Genomic DNA, 17420 nt, shown 5'->3' on the forward strand with positions numbered 1-17420 from the left:
CGTCCCTTTTTAATGTTTATATGACTCCACTTGCAGAGATCGAGCTCCCATTTGGGGTTCATAGTGACTTACACTGACAACACCCAACTGGTCGTAGCGCTGAACCACTCTGATAATGCCTCTTATCGGCCTTCGTCCCTGCCTGGAAGAGGTAATCAAATGGATGAATCTATCATACTTAAAGCTAAATGGTGATCAGACCGAGTTTATGCTCCTTGGCAATCTATCCCTTTCAAGGCAGATGCTCTATGGCCAGCCTTTATGGGCCACGTCCCTGTCCCTAAGACCCAGATAAAGAGTCTAGGTGTCTGGCTGGATCAGGATCTCAGCTTTATGGTTCAGGCACGGAAGGTTGCGGCTTCCTGTTACACATCCTCAGGATGCTCCGTAAAGTGCTTCCACTTCTCCCCTTCCGGGCGAGAAAGCTTATGATACAGGCATCTGGACTACGGGAACGCCTTTTACCTTGGAGCTCCGGTCTCGACCTTCACAAACAAAATTGGAGGGAATCCAGCCATCTAGCCTTCCAGAAATCACTGAAGACTTGGCTCTTCCCGTAAGTGTGCTGTGATGTCCTTCTCTGTTACTGCCATAGCCCTGGGATGCCCCTGGGGAGCTACGCGCTCAATAAATGATGTTTTCATTTCAACAAGACCCCAATCACAGGTGCGGTGCAGCAATGTCCGAAGGCGCAGGTCAAGGGCACAGATGGGAACAGCAGAGGATGATTGTTCAAATGTCTGGGGTGGGCTGGAGAGCCAAATGCTATGGGTGCAGCGCCTGCAAGCAAAGAACACGAGATTAATGCAGGCACAGCTTTGCCCAATGTCTAACAATATGGCAGACACTAGGGACTGCTAGAAGGATCTGACTACAGCAGTGATGGAAGGACATAGACAATCAAATGAAGCCATACAGGAGCTATGCAGGGTGATGCAGGAGGATCAGGTGTCCCAACGAAGAAGGCATCACCAATTCTTAGGGCGCTTAGATGGTTTCATCAGAGCCATCAACCGGCTGAGCACCAACACAGCTGTGCTGTCCCATTGTTCTGTGGCCATGCAGGTGGAAATGAGCCATTGCTTTTGGGGATGTGGCCAGGGGACTCATCCAGGTCACAAATGCTGTTGAGCAATTTCAGACAGCTTCTTCTGAGGGCAGCAATGTATTGGTTGGAGGGGAGAGTGAGGAGGCGTCCAGCCTCAGTAGTCTCTTGGTGCCAGTGACTACATGCAGGAGGCGCACCACTAAGAGTACCACTGCATCAGAAGGATCCACGAGGGACGTGACTGAGCCCACAGAAAGGTGTATAGGGGTACCTTCACGCAAAAAGTAGTGTGGCGTTTGAAGAATAACTCCAATATGGTGATGTAAGGATAAGTTACATACCTGTAATCCTAGTTCTCTTCCAGGGGTATCCTCAAAGTCATGAGCACTGAATATTCCAGCCCACGTGCGGGGACCCCGGAAATAATATAAAAATATATATGGAAATTACATATATCTAGTTCCACATATATGTATGCACATATATCATTTTTTCTCACACCAATGCAGCCCCACAACTGAGGCTAAACAATGTAATTACTCATACATGCACTGAATTAGCAAGGAAATAAAAAAACACATTAGGTCAAATAGCCCTTGAACTCTGTGTTTTAATGAGCAAAACACTCATAAATCCTGAAAACTGCTAATAAATAGACATTGTTGGCCCATAGGCTGCATTGTAAAGCAACAGCATAGAAAATGAAACCATTTTCAACAAATAAAACTGGCACTGTGCCTTTAAGGCAGCCATGACCCCTGGCTTCCCATCATGCCTCAGGGGTGACAGTTAGTTCAGTTGTTCTTTCCGGCTCCTTCAGCAAGGACCCTGGTTTAACAGCTCCTACCTTTTTTGACTTTCTTTTAGTGATCCATGCACGCATAAGTTTTATGAGCTGCGGAGTAATATGTGAAGTCGCGCTCTAGGGGATGCTGAGTGCGCCAAACGTCGTGCAGCCCCCATCTTGCAACCACTGCTTCCCTCCCTGGGATATGGCCCCCGTCTGATGTGAACGCGCACCTGATCTATCCAGCACAGGATCCATTACTACATTCAGGTCTCCCCCCACCAGCACATACACATCTGGGGAAGCTAGCACCTCAGCAAGCGCCGTCTTCAAAAAGGGCTCTTGGCGTTCATTTGGGGCATACAGGGAGCCTACTGTGAAGTGCGTGGTCCCCCATTGGACCCTAACCGCCAGGAAGCGCCCTTTAATATCAACTCCTTGGGATAGGATCTTGCAGTGGGCCTTAGCGCTAAACAGGATAGCCACCCCCTGCTTTTTCGCCGGACATGAAGACCACAACTGCACTGGGAAACGTCTGTCCCTCATCCTCTTAGTATCTTTGGAGAGGAGGTGAGTCTCTTGTAGCAGGTACACATCCCCTTCCGCACTCTCCAACAGCGATAGTATGGCTGCGCGCTTAACAGGGTTATTGAGACCCCGAACATTCAAGCTAACAATCTTCAAATCCTTACCCATACTCGTCAGCGAGGGATAAAGGCATTAGACAGGGTGTCCGTAACTGGACCACTGAGGGACATCTCGGAGGTACCCCACCACCCCAACCTACCCCTAACCCCCCCAAGCACTGATGCGGAGCCCCCAAAACAACCCCCCCCAAACCCTTGCACAACAGAACACAATCTCAAAGCAGGTGAGAAGCAAACTGGAAAATGACTAATGTTCATCAAGCAAATCATCCTTGAAGGGGAACGCAGCGCCATTCAGCACCTTACCCAATCCTGATACAGGGTACCACCGGCCACTAGGCACAAGGAAGATTGAATATCACAGTCTCAACTCCCAGAGTCCCCTCCCGGCACCACCCTGCAACTCATCCCTGGCAAGCAAACTACAATCATGGAGCCCCTTCACTGTCAGTCACCAACGTCACAGAAGAGACGGCGGCCTCTCTTTCCATGAGGCTTGTAGAAGGGTCAGGCTTCCCCACCTGGGGCGATCTCCCCACTGTCTGCCATCCATCGGAGCGCCTGCGTCGTCGAGTAGGAGACATGGCTGTACCAGCTGCGGGATCCAATTTCTCCAGGCCCATCGCCGCAAATGCTGCATCCAGGGAGCGAAGCTGCAGAAGTTTCCCCTTGAACTTAAAGATGATGCGAAATGGATGACCCCAGGAGTAGGGGATGCCTTGCTCCCGCAGATACGTGGTGATTGGCTTAAAGTTGTGGCGCTTGATGAGTGTGGAGGCCGCCAGGTCTTAAAAAAGGGCAGGCTGATGCCCACGAAACTGGACTGAGGCGAGCGTCCGTGCCTTGCGTAGGATCTGTTCCTTAATCTGAAAGTCATGAACACAGACTAGGATGTCCGGCGGCGCGGCCTTGGCATTTTTCGGCAATCCAACTCCGTGTACCCTGTCCAGCTGAAGATCGAGGTCATCCCCTTCGTCCAGGATCTGTCGGAACAACGCCGTCAAGTACACCCGTAGGCTCTCCGACTCTCCCTTCCAGGGGACCGCTCGGATCCTGATGTTGTTCCTCCGTGAGCGGTTTTCCAGATCCTCGGCGTGCACCTGCAGGTCCAAGTTCTGTTCCGTCAGCCGAATGACATCCTGCTGGAGCTGATGGAGCTCGTCGGCTGTACCCACATCGTGCTCCTCTAGGGTCGCCACCCTCTCCCCAATAGCATTGACGTCCCGCCGCATTTCACGCATGTCAGAGGAGAGTTGAGAGCGAATCTCCAGGATGTCCTCCTTTATGGCAGCGAAAAGCTCCAGCATGAAGTCCTTGGTTGCCGGTGCCTCCACATCCTTCATTTGTGCAGTCGGGGTGTCCGACTGCGAGGAGACCCGACTCCCCAGCTTCAGCTGGGGGTCCTTTGGAGGCTTGTCCTTCTTGTCCCTGTTGGTGGCCATAGTAGCGTCGCTTCGGGCCCACAGCCCACTCACGGGCCGCCGCAAGTAAAGGCCCCCGCCACCAGTGAGAGGGCCTGTAACTGCCCCCCTGCCTCTGCTCTCTTATCCTGTTCCGGGCCACTCCGTGGGGCGCACCTCACCACTTTACTGCAACGCTTTAGCCAGCAGGTAAGTCCCCAGTCTGCACGTGATGTCTCCACCGGCCGTGGAGCACCCACCAGGGGGGCACACTAGCACCAAGGCACTAAGGCGCAGCTCGCCGAAATGCGGGCCGATATTCGGCCTCCCACCAGCTCCGCAGCGATACTCTCTGGGCACCCCCAGCGGGAGTGAAATGGGGCCCCAGCAAGGCTCACTCAGTCCGGCGCTCTCCTTGCCCGCTGAACCCCGGGTTGAAACAGTGCCCCGGGCCTGTCACCTTCTAGCATCGGGCACAGCCAGCCGCAATCAAGCCCAGCAGGGGGGTCACTTCTACCACCCCACGCCGTCGCCAGGTCCACTCCCAGGCCGCAGCAGGGGGGGAAGGGGGCAGGGTCTCACCAGCACCTCAGCAAGCTGCCCGCCGGTCCGCAGGCCGGTACCGCTCCACACCACTCCCCAAAGGCCGCCAAATTTCACTCACAGGCGGTCGTCGCAGGGGGGGCTCTCCTGTCAGCACACTCACAGCCCTCCACTGAGAGAACCCGCGCCGGGCCCCACCACGTCCGCCGAACCGCGGACCGACCCCCAAGATACCGGGCAGCTATCCCTCCGCTCCACACCGCCTCCGAGGCCGCCGCTCAGGCCCTCTGCACCAGTCTCCGGAGCCCACCGCTCTCCGATGCCCACCGCTGCCGACTCCAATGCGGTGCTCCACCCGTCTGCCAAGTCGTGGACCGACCACCCAGCCTCCAAGGAGCCGCCCCTCCGCTCCTCACCTCCGGCAGCGCCCGCCGCCTCCGAGGCTGCCCGGCCACCCCACACTCCGTCGGCGCACCCAGGCAGCGCCTGGACTCCAGGGCCAACCGCCGTTCAGAGCAGGGCTCCAAGCCCTCCCAGGCCCAGCAATCGCCACCAGCCCAAGTCGTGCGGGCCAGCGCTAGCTGCCGCTAGCCCAGGACACACCTCTCCGCCACTCACAGGCCGCGGTACAGCTCACCACGCGGCGGGCCCGGCCCAAGGGACGCCGAGGCCGCGGCGCTGCAGAAGGGCAGATCTCCGGCGGCCTGCCCCAGCGCAGTGAGGGGACCACCAGCCGCCCCCGCGGTAGCGCAGATGGGCACCAGGTAGGGCGAAAACAAAGCTGATTGCCAGGCAGCGCGGGAGTGACAGAGGGACACGTCCTCATTTTTACAGTGAAAACTGACCTTTTTTTTGCAAAGTACCCAGCTGTAGATTCTAAACCCTAGCTCTGACGGCACCTAGGAAAACCTAGCAAGCCTATACATTTTTTTAAACTAGACACCCAGGGGACTCCAAGATGGGGTGACTTGTGTGGCTTTCACCAGAATCCCTTGTAAACCTCAAAATTTCTAAAAAAACAACACATTTTCCTCACATTTCTGTGATGGAAAGTTCTGGAATCTGCGTGGATCCACAAAATTCCTCCCACCCTCCCTGCATTCCCCAAAGTCTTCTGATCAAAATGGTACCGCACTTGTGTGGGTAGGCCTAGTGCCCGCTACAGGAAACGGCGCAAAATGCACCATGGACACACCACATTTTTACAGTGAAAACTGACCCTTTTTTGCAAAGTGCCTCGCTGTAGATTTTGAATCCTTGCTAGGGAAACACAGCAAACGTATACATTTTTTAAAACTAGACACCCAGGGGAATATAGGATGGGGTGACTTGTGTGGCTCTCAGTAGGTTTTGTTACCCAGAATTCCTTGCAAACCTCAAACTTTGTAAAATAAAAATAAAACAATTTTCGTCACATTTCTATGAAGGAAAGTTCTGGAATTTGCGTGGGCCGACAAAATTCCACCCCTGCCGCATTCCCCAAAGACTTCTGATACAAATTATACCTCACTTGTGTGGTTAGGCCTAGAGCCCGCAACAAGAACGACCCAAAATGCAATGTGGATACACCACATTTTTACAGTGAAAACTGACCTTTTCTTGGTTCTTGGCAAAGTGCCTAGCTGTAGATTTTGAACTCTAGCTCTGCCGGCACCTAGGGAAACCTAGTTAACCTATAATTTTTTTTTAACTACACACCCAGTGAAATCCAGGATGGGCTAACTTGTGTGGCTACCAGGGGGGGCCAGAAAGCCTGTACTTTTGCAGCGGGGTGGGGGCTTTGGCATGTCGATATTGGGCAACCCCTAATTCAAATGTGAAAAAAATCCTTGATATCTAGTGGGCTTTCTCCCCCGGAGCAGAAAGACTGTACCTTTGCGGCGCGGGTTGGGGGCATTGGCATGTTGATACTGGGCAATCCCTAATTCAAATTCGAAAAAAATCCCTGATTTCTAGTGGGCTTTCTCTCGCCGGCGGGGGAGGGAGGAGGCAGAAAGACTGAATTTACCCAAATTAACATGGGGGAGCAAAGGCCCTTGCCCAAGGGGCACTCCCCCCTCCCTGGTCCTTAGTGGGTGGATCCCTGCTTGGGGATCGCCCACCTGGGCCGATCCCCAAGCAGGGATCCACTAGGGAGGGGTACCATTAAAAAGGGGATATTCACCCCTATCTAACAATACCTCTCCTGACTTTTGAATGCGAAACTGAAACAACATCTTGGCTCTTTTCAGTTTCGGTTTCACTGAAATGCCATCAGCGCGACGTGTGCACTGATCGTCATTTCAGGGAAACAAAACAGAAGCTGGAGATGCTCTTCCCCAGCTCCCGAGGCTCTTAGGGGGGAAGGGAATCCCTCTGGTGTCCGCACCAGGGGTATTCCCTGTGCCATTTGCGAGGACTGCCAGAGGCAGTCGAATGCACATGAGCACTGGTGCACCGGACGGCCAGGGGCCGACCGACACACCAAAGGGATTAAGGGAAGACCAGGGGACCTTATGTGATTTGAGCGTTTGCAAAGCAGAATGCACGTGTGTAATGGCATGTGTCAGAATTTTCTTTTGCCTAATTAAGTGTATATGCTCTCTTAAACTAACTTTATATAAAATGAAATGACAGTAGAGCTGTAATAGATATGCTTAGTTAGTGCGTGGAAGCTATTATCAGAACAGAAAGAATGCACCTCTTTTTTTGTACAGGAACTTGAAAAAATGCAGTCAGGTTCATATCATCATGCATTTTCATCATGTGATTTTTTTACCAAATTAAGGCTGAAATTGAACAACCACTGTTGGCACAGCTTTCCAACACTAGGGGCATGATTACAATGTAGGTGTTATTCATTGCACATGATAAATAACGATACCACAGGGTATGTTATTTATTGTGTGTGATAAATAACACCTATTATGAGTTTGTGAAGAACAACTTGCAGGATTTGGTGCTTAACTCACCTAAATCTGCATGGTACAGTAAATAGCATACAATTTCCACTGTTAAATTTTCGCAGGTTTGACCTGACGAAGTTAATGAAGGTTGCGTTATTATCGGATGTGTTAAATGACAAAAAACTTGTAATTCAGACCTGTGCATAAACAGGGGTTTCCGCACAGTTGGAATTAACCAACCCACTCGTGATCAGGCTTTATATGTAATATGTAATAACAGTAACTTGGTATACCTAGGGCCAGGTCTATTAGCTAATGGACCACAGGTTTTTAACAAAATATCTATGCATGCATTAGTTAGCATGGATAAGCCTAATGACACTCCACTCAAAGCCTATGATGACACACTGAGGGCCTCATTAAGATGTAGGTCGTAAGGCCTCCTTTACATTCCGACCGACAAATTATAATGTTGGTGGTTGTAGTGTAAACCGGCAGGGGAAACCAACTAGGTTCCGACGGGCTGAAGGAGCCTGTCGGCCAGTCGGAAAGGCTACATAATCCCTTTAGGAAGGCGTTTCCATCTTCGGAATTATGATGGCACTTTCCGACAGCAGTTCCATATCTGCCTTTCCAACATGGTTTGCTGTCAGAAAGTATATTATGGGGCCCCTAGCAGGGACTCCTTCTCCCCTGGCCCTCCGGTTGAGGCCCTGTGCCCTATTCACATCCTTGCACTGGTGCCTGCCACACGGTGCAGAGATGTTCACAAACTCCAATATCCAAATGGGAGCTTGTGCTGCGGGCAGTAACCTCCCGCAGCACAAGCTCCCATTGATAATTGGGAGTTTGTGACCGCACCATGTGCGGTCGCATCGTGATAAGGTGTCAAGAACCACCGGTTAGACGGTGTCAGGCGGACAAAAGTCCAGCCAACATCGTAATAGGCCCCTAGGAGTAGCATTTTAATCAATTTATTAATCTCATCATTAAAAAAAGCAGGTCCTCATTTTTAATCTGGAAAGTGCGTGTAATTAGCTTGTGAACCTAATGGAAAGTTTAAATCTTCAGATGAGTTTACTGTACCAGAATTAAAACTATTAGAAAAAAACAAGCAGGATATAATGTGTGAAATCCCTTAGTTTGTCATGATTCAATTCCCCAAAACCTTTCACTGGAATCATTTCATGGCAATATATGTAACATTGATTTAAAAATAACACTAAAAATCGAGGTGAATATATGGCTTCATGTTATGTAACCGAAACTATTGTCAATATTTCAGGATCTTGCAAATACAAAGAAGCATATGACTCAGATCATCCATTTATATTGAAATTAAGAATTATTTGCTGGACGTCTTTCTAATTATCTGCCCAAGGCATCTCATTGTGCCCCTTCCGAATTAAATTAGGCAGCTATATTGTAGTGACGTATGGTAATTGCATTTATATAGCACTTGCTACCCCTGACAAGGTGCTATTCACGTTGGCCAGTTGATTGATGAATGGAATGGTGTCCGTAGTGATGAAAAGAAAACATCTCTTTGTACCTGTCCTTGTCAAGATAATGATCTTCATTGTCTAACGAAATATAGACATTCAAGTAGTCTAGGAGCTGCTGGACTGCTTTTGCATCCCATGGACTTACAAAAGAACCTGACCAAACAATGCCATCAATGAAATGCAAAGAACATGTGGTATTTGTACAACTTCCATACGTCCCAAATCTGGTAAGGAACCCGTTCCCAGAAAATGGCATCAGGTAGTAAATTATCCATCAGTGATGGTAACAGAACTCTATCTCTTTTCACACCATGAGAAGATGAGTGTGTCTGCAGCTGTTGTATAACAGGAGAAATCGCCAGAAGATAATGCCCATGCACCATCCTCAAGATAATAATCAGCGTTATAATCCACAATATAAAGGAAGGCATTCTCCTGCTGGCTCCCTCCCAAATTCCTTGCTCTGTTCATCTTTAAACCCAATGCACCACACTGCCTGCAACGCTTCTCTTTCCTATCACCTGCTCATCCATCCCTCTCAACTTCCCGTGTAGCCTTCATTTCTCCCACACCCTACTCTCTCTCATTCTTCCCTCCTAGCCGCCGTGACTAGATATTTTTTATGTTCATTTTTTTTGTTACCTTCAATGCAGTGCAATGAAGAGACCTTTCATTATAGCCTCATTTTTCTTGTCGCAGAAACCAAAGAAGGAAGGTAATTAAGACTCCCTTGGCATCCAACCTACATTTAACATAGGAATAAAATCAGAAATGTATTGAAGGTAAGGGGGCATTCAATAGTGTCCCCCTTTTCTTTCTTTGTCTTTAATGTACTTATGCTGTATGTGTCTATGCATTAAACCAAGCCCTACTGGCTTTGTCAATGCTTATTTTTTGTCTCACCCATCCAAGTTTCAACTTTTACTAAACACCAGTGCTTGAAATAAAGGAAATGCAAGCTTTATTCCTGGATATAGATCCAATATTCTACAAGCTGAATGTTTGAAGATTATTTTTCAGAAGTTGGTATGTGCTAACACCTTTGCTTCATTTACTTTGGCCCACGATCATTATAGAATATCTGGCCTGTTAATTAATTAGTGGGCCTTCTTAAAGTGAAGAAACTGTTTAAAATGTATAAAAGAGCTGTGAACAAACTCATTCTGCCACTGAAGAAAGTGAGTGTGAGTGGCAAACGTGGTCGTCTGAAGTCTATCAACTCTGTCATAGATAGACTGAACAGCATGGATACCATCTGATAACCCAAAGAAAGGGAGTGATTCTAAATGTTTCTGGGAACGAAGATGTTGCTTCTGTCATAGTCCTTAAACGCCTATGGCGTAGGTGGAGCACCCATGGGAAGCTCCTCCGTTATAGCGAGGAGCATCACCCCACTGCTGGAACAAGCAGATGCATTTAACAGAAAAAGATAATAAATCATTTAATAAAACTGCTTTATTATCATTTTATTTTACACCGGAGCTTCAGCTAAGTCTTGAGGGGGGGCCATCTACTGAGGACAGCAGCAGGAGGAGTGGTGGGCACAGGGCGTTTTAGGACAGTCAAACCGACATGCACACTTGGCTATCTCCAGGCTGTTGCTTTGAGATATCAGGAGGGCTCATGAGCACAGGCTCCAGGTCCCTGCTGGAGCGTGAAACCAGCATGCTCCCTCAATCCTAGCACTTCTCTCATGCTGGACAATACCAGCATGAGAGCAGTGTCTGGATTTGCGCAGAGGAGTCTTGGAGCCTGTGTGTGCACTGTCGGGAGCTGAAGAGACGATGAGGCGGCGGACAGCCGGTACGTTTCGTTTTTATTTTTTGTGTCCCCCATGCTGCCCTACCACTTTTCCCTGCTAGCGGTCGCCACTGGAGCATCCACAATTACATAGGAGCTAGAAGTACCTTGGTCAATGGCTATGTAAGTAAGCTGGATTTGAAGACCCACAGAAACATGTGTCTCATATGGTGGGGACCTACATTCTTGAGATAGTGCATGTCCATGTGTTGATACCACACACACACACACACACAGAGTGGCTGTCTCCTGGCAGCACAGAGTACATAATGCCCACATAATGCCCAGGAAGAAAAATGCCGAACAACTGGGGTAAGCTCTAATCAGTAAGGCTGAGCCTAAACAACTATACAACAAAACAGAAATGCCAATACTGATGCTTTATTTAATGTCTTGTTTTATCAACCATAAGAAGTCACTTGATCAAAAAAGGGAAGATGCTATTTAATAGCTGTTTTATTATACAAAAATGAAATTTAGAAGGTACATTTATTTTGACTTTCAATATGTACTGTTAGAGGACAGAACAATTTCTATATAAAGTGAAAGGAAGAATAAAGTAGTTGGACACAAAAAAGGGGCAATAAAATCAACCGTACATTCATCAGTCAATCATATCATAGTCGTACCACAAACATGCACACATTCATACTGAAAATACTAAACCTAAATGGGATAAAGAATAAACCAATAGGTTAAGTATTCGGTCTGCTGGCTGAATGAAAATATAAGTATTTACAGTTATTTACACAATACATTCATTAGTTTGTATTAGGATCCATTGAATTATAGTGACTGAACATGGAATCGGTGTATAAATCGTAAAACCTAGTGTAGCAACAGATCAACACTAAGGCAATGGACAAAGGAGAGCAGACGCTGGAAAAGAAGAAGGCCTACGCGTTTCAAATCCCTAGGATTTTGGAGGGATTCTCATCAGGGCCAGATTACTCAACAGGGAGCATGTATCCAAAAGGAGCAGATCGAAGAGTGGAAAAATGTGAATCACCTCTGGGATGATTGATCTTGTGTCCTTGATCGTGAGTTATAGTGGTGGATGACTGTCCCGGTTTTCGGGTGGGGCACTCTGGAAAGAGTTCGTTTTTCTTGCACGGTCATTCAATAAGTGATGGGAAGATTTCCTGGAATCCAGGCGTAGACAGCAATCTGTTTCAGCTTGACAAAATCCAACAGCGTTTCAAGCGGCACTGCTTACTGCTTACTCGCGCATGGCATTTCTGTTTTGTTGTACAGGAAGAAAAATGGCAAAAATGTCAGACAAATGCTGCAATACCTCTACGGGAGGGACGCTAATCTAAGAAACTTTCAAAGAGTTTGGGTGCCTGATTGAAAGTGTTTTTAGGTCAGATTAATAACATTGTGAGAAGGAGATTGACAAAGTTTCGTGGCTGGATTGTCAGTTTCTTCAATAATGGATTGACAGCTTTTTAGGCCTACATTGGTAGCAGTATAGTTGCCACATACACAGAAATTTCAGGGTCAGAATGACAAACTATAACAGCTGGATTCATAGTGTGCTCTGGGCCATAATGACAGCATTTTAGGGCCAGGTTATCAGCAATAATGTGACATCATTGCATTTCACATCATCCATCTGCACTGGAACGGACAGCACTGCTTTTCCCATCATCCATCTGCAAAGTAAGTGACATCACTGGTTTCCCACCAAAACCATCTTTTAAGGAAGACGCCAGGGTAGAGGACTTCATTCACCATTATGCATCTGTACAGGAAGTGACAACCCTACATCACTTCAAGTCTTCGCCTTACTTCAATCAACTCTACAGGGCATCTACCTGCCAGACGTACCCAGCAAATGGTGGACACAGACAAGGCCATTATCTGTTAGGGCCTTTCACGGCCAGGAAGGGCCTTGGGCAAAAATCCCTGTTCCACTTTAATGTTTTTAATAACCAAATGTTTTTTTAAAGTAACAGCACACAGTTGATCATTTCCACACCGCGATGCAATAGGCAATTGATCAGTTTAAATATAATATTAAGATCCCTCACCCAACCGTGATATTCCCACCACTTACCCCAGATCTTGTAATGTTTCTGTGGGCATTCCTATGCCTCATACATCGGTCGCCCTTGTTGAGCGCACCAATCAACACCTCTCCTCCATTCTCCAATGAAAGGGGATCCAGTGATTTCCACTTGCGGGTGATGTCCCTTTTGGCCACCAGAGTGGTCATTACCACAAATGTTCTTTCCATCCTCTGTGCCCCAGTTAGTGGTGAGGTCCACCGGGCATCCTAGGATTGTGGATAGTTCCCCGACTATTCTCTCCTAGTAGGGTGTCTGTGTAGGGCAACTGGAAAAGGTCATCTTTGACCAGAGAACACCTGGCACAGTGAGCTTGAGGGGTTCTGCCTATTTGATTAAATCGGTGGGGGGTCAAATAAGCACCGTGTAAGTAGTTAATTTGGATCCTACAGAGGCATGCAGGGTTAGCCAATTCTCTAGGGGGCCATCCAGGAATCACACCAGTAATCCTCATTGAAGTCCCCACTCATTCCTTCGAAGTAGTGCTGAAAAGTGGTCTGGGGCACTGATGACTAAGAAACAGTAGATTCTAGAGATGGCTCCTTTGTGCAGCCTCATGAGTAGGATATTGCCCTCAAGGGGGTTGAAATCTGATCCACTTCAATTTACAATGTAAGTTATAATCATGTGCTTCACTCTGCAACCCGTACTGCCAATCCACACAATCACACCCAGGCCTAGACGACCCAAACACTCATGTAACATTTGCACCACAAATAAACCCAACCTCATACACAACCTACTAACTACCGTACACCCTCAAACTACAGATTACGCATTCCAACTCTTGCTTGTTAACACTTGCTCTGAAGTATTCCATCAATCAGACATTGAAGATCTCATCCCCTAGTACACGCTTGACACCCTATTCCTCTTATAAACATGGTTCACCCCTACATCCTTGTTTATCCTCTAGATTCTTCTTCCCACTGGCTACAGCATTCATTGTATAGTTAGTGTTCACACATAAGAAGGGATGTGGAATCACTGTCATCCATAAGTCATCCTGGTCGTGCATCCTGGGCAAGCAAGCAACAACCTCATGGAGATGCTGACATGCTATTCCCCACTCTCTGCAACTCAAAGCACCACCATCCATCTCATCTACAGCTCTACCAAGCAGAAGGACATAATTAATTAATCCTCCTAGTCCATCAAGCATGCCCACCTTACCCTATTGGGTGAATTCAACCTTCCAGACAACACAAGTTAAAAAAAACAAGGCACTCTCTTCTAAACCTCTTCAACATACTAAACTACAAAACCAATGCACCCCAAAAACCATATCCCCAACCTTCTCTTCTCAACATCACTAACAATCCAATGCATACCACCAATACACCTGGGCTGTAGTGACTACTTTGCCATCCCTATCGCCCTGTTCGGCGTCCTAACAAATCAAAGTCAATCCAAAAGAGAAGACCAAACATTCAGATCCTTCACAGACTTCTCCATTGACAACCCAATACTTGAACTCCTCTCTCACCCTATCAACTCCACATCTGACACCCTTCTAGACACACTTTTTGTTTTAGAAAACTATGTGAACATCCACATCCCAACTGAAACAAACAAGTTAAATCCAAAGCCTGTGGCCCCCACATACTCTGAAGACAATGTTGACAATAAATGATCCATCCGCAGACAGGAATGAAAATGGAAGAAAAACAGAGCTACTCCATGACCATATGATACAGAAGTCTCTCCGTGAAACATCCAGACAGCTCATCACATCAGCCAAAGCAAAGCATTATAACAACACTAAAATAGAAATCACAAACAGAAGCAGGATATTTTTCAAGACGTTCAAGCATTGCATCAACTCACTGCCAGGCCCTCCTTTTCCGAACTCCACAGAAAAGTTTAATGCCATCAACCTTTACTTTAGTGAAAAAATGCAGAAGATCCAACAGCATATCACAAACACCAAACCTGCATTATTTCTTATGCCCACCCCTTCCCACAGGATCCCTCAATGGTCTCTGCAACATCGCTTGCAGATATCGCTGTCATACCGAACACCCTCAAACCGACTTTTTATGAAGATGATATCTTGTCCACATCCTCCATCAAAGCTCGCTCTGGGGACCCTGTCTTACCCCTACTCGCCACTGTTATGTCTCCCTCACTCACTCACAGCATCTTCCCAGAAGCTCTCAAGACAGGCCAGATCCTCCCACTTTTAAAGAAATATACACTAGATCCTGATGACCTCACCAACTACAGACCCAATACTCACCTACCAGTCATCGGCAAGAACTTGAAAAAGCAGCCCATGTTCAGATCTAAGAGCAAATTAATGCTAACAGTCTTTTGGAGGACTACCACTCTAGCTTCAGATCACACTGTAGCACAGAGACCTTTTACCTTACACATTGTAGAAGGTGCCCTACTCACCACATATGAAGAAGACCCCTGCCTCCAACTACTGAGCGACCTCTTAGGTACCTTCTACATAGTTGACCATACATCCCTAATAATCACCCTGGAGTCTTGAATGGGATTCACACGCAATGTCCCTCTCTGGTTCTTCTCCTATCTTTCCAAACAACACCAGTTTATTTACATGGGCACCTCCATATTCCAAAAAATCTCCATCACCTACAGAGTCCCCCAGAGTTCAATATTGTCCACTGTCATCTTTAAACTCTACAAGGAGCCACTTGGTGCTCTATTCAAAGATACTAGCATCAAGATTCACTAGAATGTCGATGATACATAACTGTACTTGGAAAGTCTCCTCTGCTCCAGACAGCCAACATCTCAAAACTGCCTGCACATCATTCAGACCCGGATGTCCAATGCCTATCTGAAGCACAACTCAACCAAGACAGAATTCTTGTTATTTGCCAAGCACAAACATGAAACAGTACAAACCTGGCTCAATGACATGAACATCAACGGCTTCGCACCAAAACCCTCAATGAGTCCTAATGCATCTGTATACAACTCGAGAGGGGATGGGGTAGCAACAAAACCCCGGAAGCCCACACAGACTTCACATCCGCCGTCACCGCACACCACCTCCTTTTCAAAACTACAAAGAAAACGGCCCTCCAAAACAGAATCAACGCCAACGCACACAATAGCAAAGAGCTCTTCGCCATCGTTAAGGAGTTCCCCAAACCCAACAGTGAGACCACAGAAGTCACACCCTCCCAAGACCTTTGAAACAAACTCGGCACCTACTTCTATCACAAGATCAAGCAGATCTATGACAGCTTCGACACCCAAGACCCAACCATCACTCCCGTCACCACCACACACGACGACAATGCCCCCAACAGATCCTGCTCATCTGGGCGGCACTCACCACGGACAACACTCTCAAGACCCTGAAGAGCATTCACTCCGGAGCATCCTCGGACCCATGCCGCACCACATCTTCCACAGAGCCGCCACCTTCATCCCCCCGAATTACGCCGCACCATCAACTGCTCCATCGAGACCGCCACCTTCCCCGATGACTGGAAACGTGCCGAGATAAACGCCCTGCTACAGAAACCGTTCGCTGACCCGACAGAACTCAAAAATTTCAGACCCATCTCCCTGCTCCCCTTTCCAGCCAAGGTCATTGAGAAGGCCATCAACACCCAACTCTCCGAGTTCATCGAAGCCAACCATGTCCTGGTCTCCTCTCGATCCGGCTTCCGAAGCACCCACAGCACGAGATCCCCCTCCTCGCAGCCAATGATGATATTCGTTCCCTTCCTCAACCGGGGAAAAACAGCAGCCCTCATACTCCTGGACCTCTCTGCTGCCTTCAACACTGTCTCCCACCACACCTTAAGCACAAAACTTCATGCACCCGACATACGCGTCAAAACCCTGGACTGTATTCCTTCCTTCCTCACCGGTAGAACACAGTAAGTCAGACTACCATTGTTGCCCTCAGAACCCACGGAGATCGGCTGCAGAGTCCTCCAGGCAACTTCCCTGAGCCCCACCCTCTTCAATGTTTACATGGCCTTGCTCGCAGCCATAGCCAGGAACCATGATCTCAAGATAATCTCCTACGCTGGCGACACCCAGCTGATCCTCTCCCTCACCAATGAACCCACAATCGCTAGAAACAACTTCCAAGACGTGATGAAGGCGGTCACTACCTGTATTGAGAGACAGCTGCCTCAAGCTCAACTAGGACAAGACCAAAGTCCTCATCCTGGGACCCAACACCTCTGCTTGGTAAAACTCCTGGTGGCCTGCTGCGTTAGGATCTCCCCACACACACACACGGACCACGCACGAAACCTCAGCATGAAACTGGACTCCTCGTCCACCATGAACTGCCAGATCAACACCGTCTCCTCATCATGCTTCCAAACTGTTCACCTGCTTCGATAGAATGGATCCCCACTGAGACTAGGAAGACGGCCACCCAAGCAATCAGCAGCAGCAGACTCGACTACAGCAATACACTCTACGCAGGCATCACTCAGAAACTCCTCAGGAAGCAACAGAACGTTCAGAACGCTGCAGCCAGACTGGTCCTCAACATTGTACTGCCGCAGCCACATCCCTGAACACCTGTGAGAACTCCACTGGCTCCCAGTCAACAGAAGAGTCACGTTCAAGCACCTCACACACACCTACAAAGCCTTCGACGATGCCGTACCAGCATAACTGAACCACCGCCTCTTATTCCACGTACCGACCAGACACCACCGCTCTGCCGAACTGGCTCTTGCCACTGTCCCTCGGATCCGCAAGACCAGGACCTGAGGTAGATCCTATTC

General features: G+C 48.2%; 1 long non-coding RNA gene across 38 annotated transcripts in view; it reads right to left on the reverse strand.

Moving 5' to 3' along the window:
* LOC144756055 (uncharacterized) overlaps nt 1-17420 on the reverse strand; it is a 1542626-nt gene that overhangs the window by 141214 nt on the left and 1383992 nt on the right. Inside the window, exon 6 of one of the 38 annotated variants that reach the window (XR_013595031.1) lies at nt 11054-11853. The exons of the other annotated variants lie outside the window; for them this stretch is intronic. This is a non-coding gene — a long non-coding RNA (uncharacterized LOC144756055). Of the gene's footprint in view, nt 1-11053; nt 11854-17420 lie in introns of those variants that run through there. 38 annotated transcript variants of the gene reach the window in all.

Source organism: Lissotriton helveticus, chromosome 5_1 (assembly GCF_964261635.1).
Source record: "Lissotriton helveticus chromosome 5_1, aLisHel1.1, whole genome shotgun sequence".
NCBI classification, from domain to species: domain Eukaryota; kingdom Metazoa; phylum Chordata; class Amphibia; order Caudata; family Salamandridae; genus Lissotriton; species Lissotriton helveticus.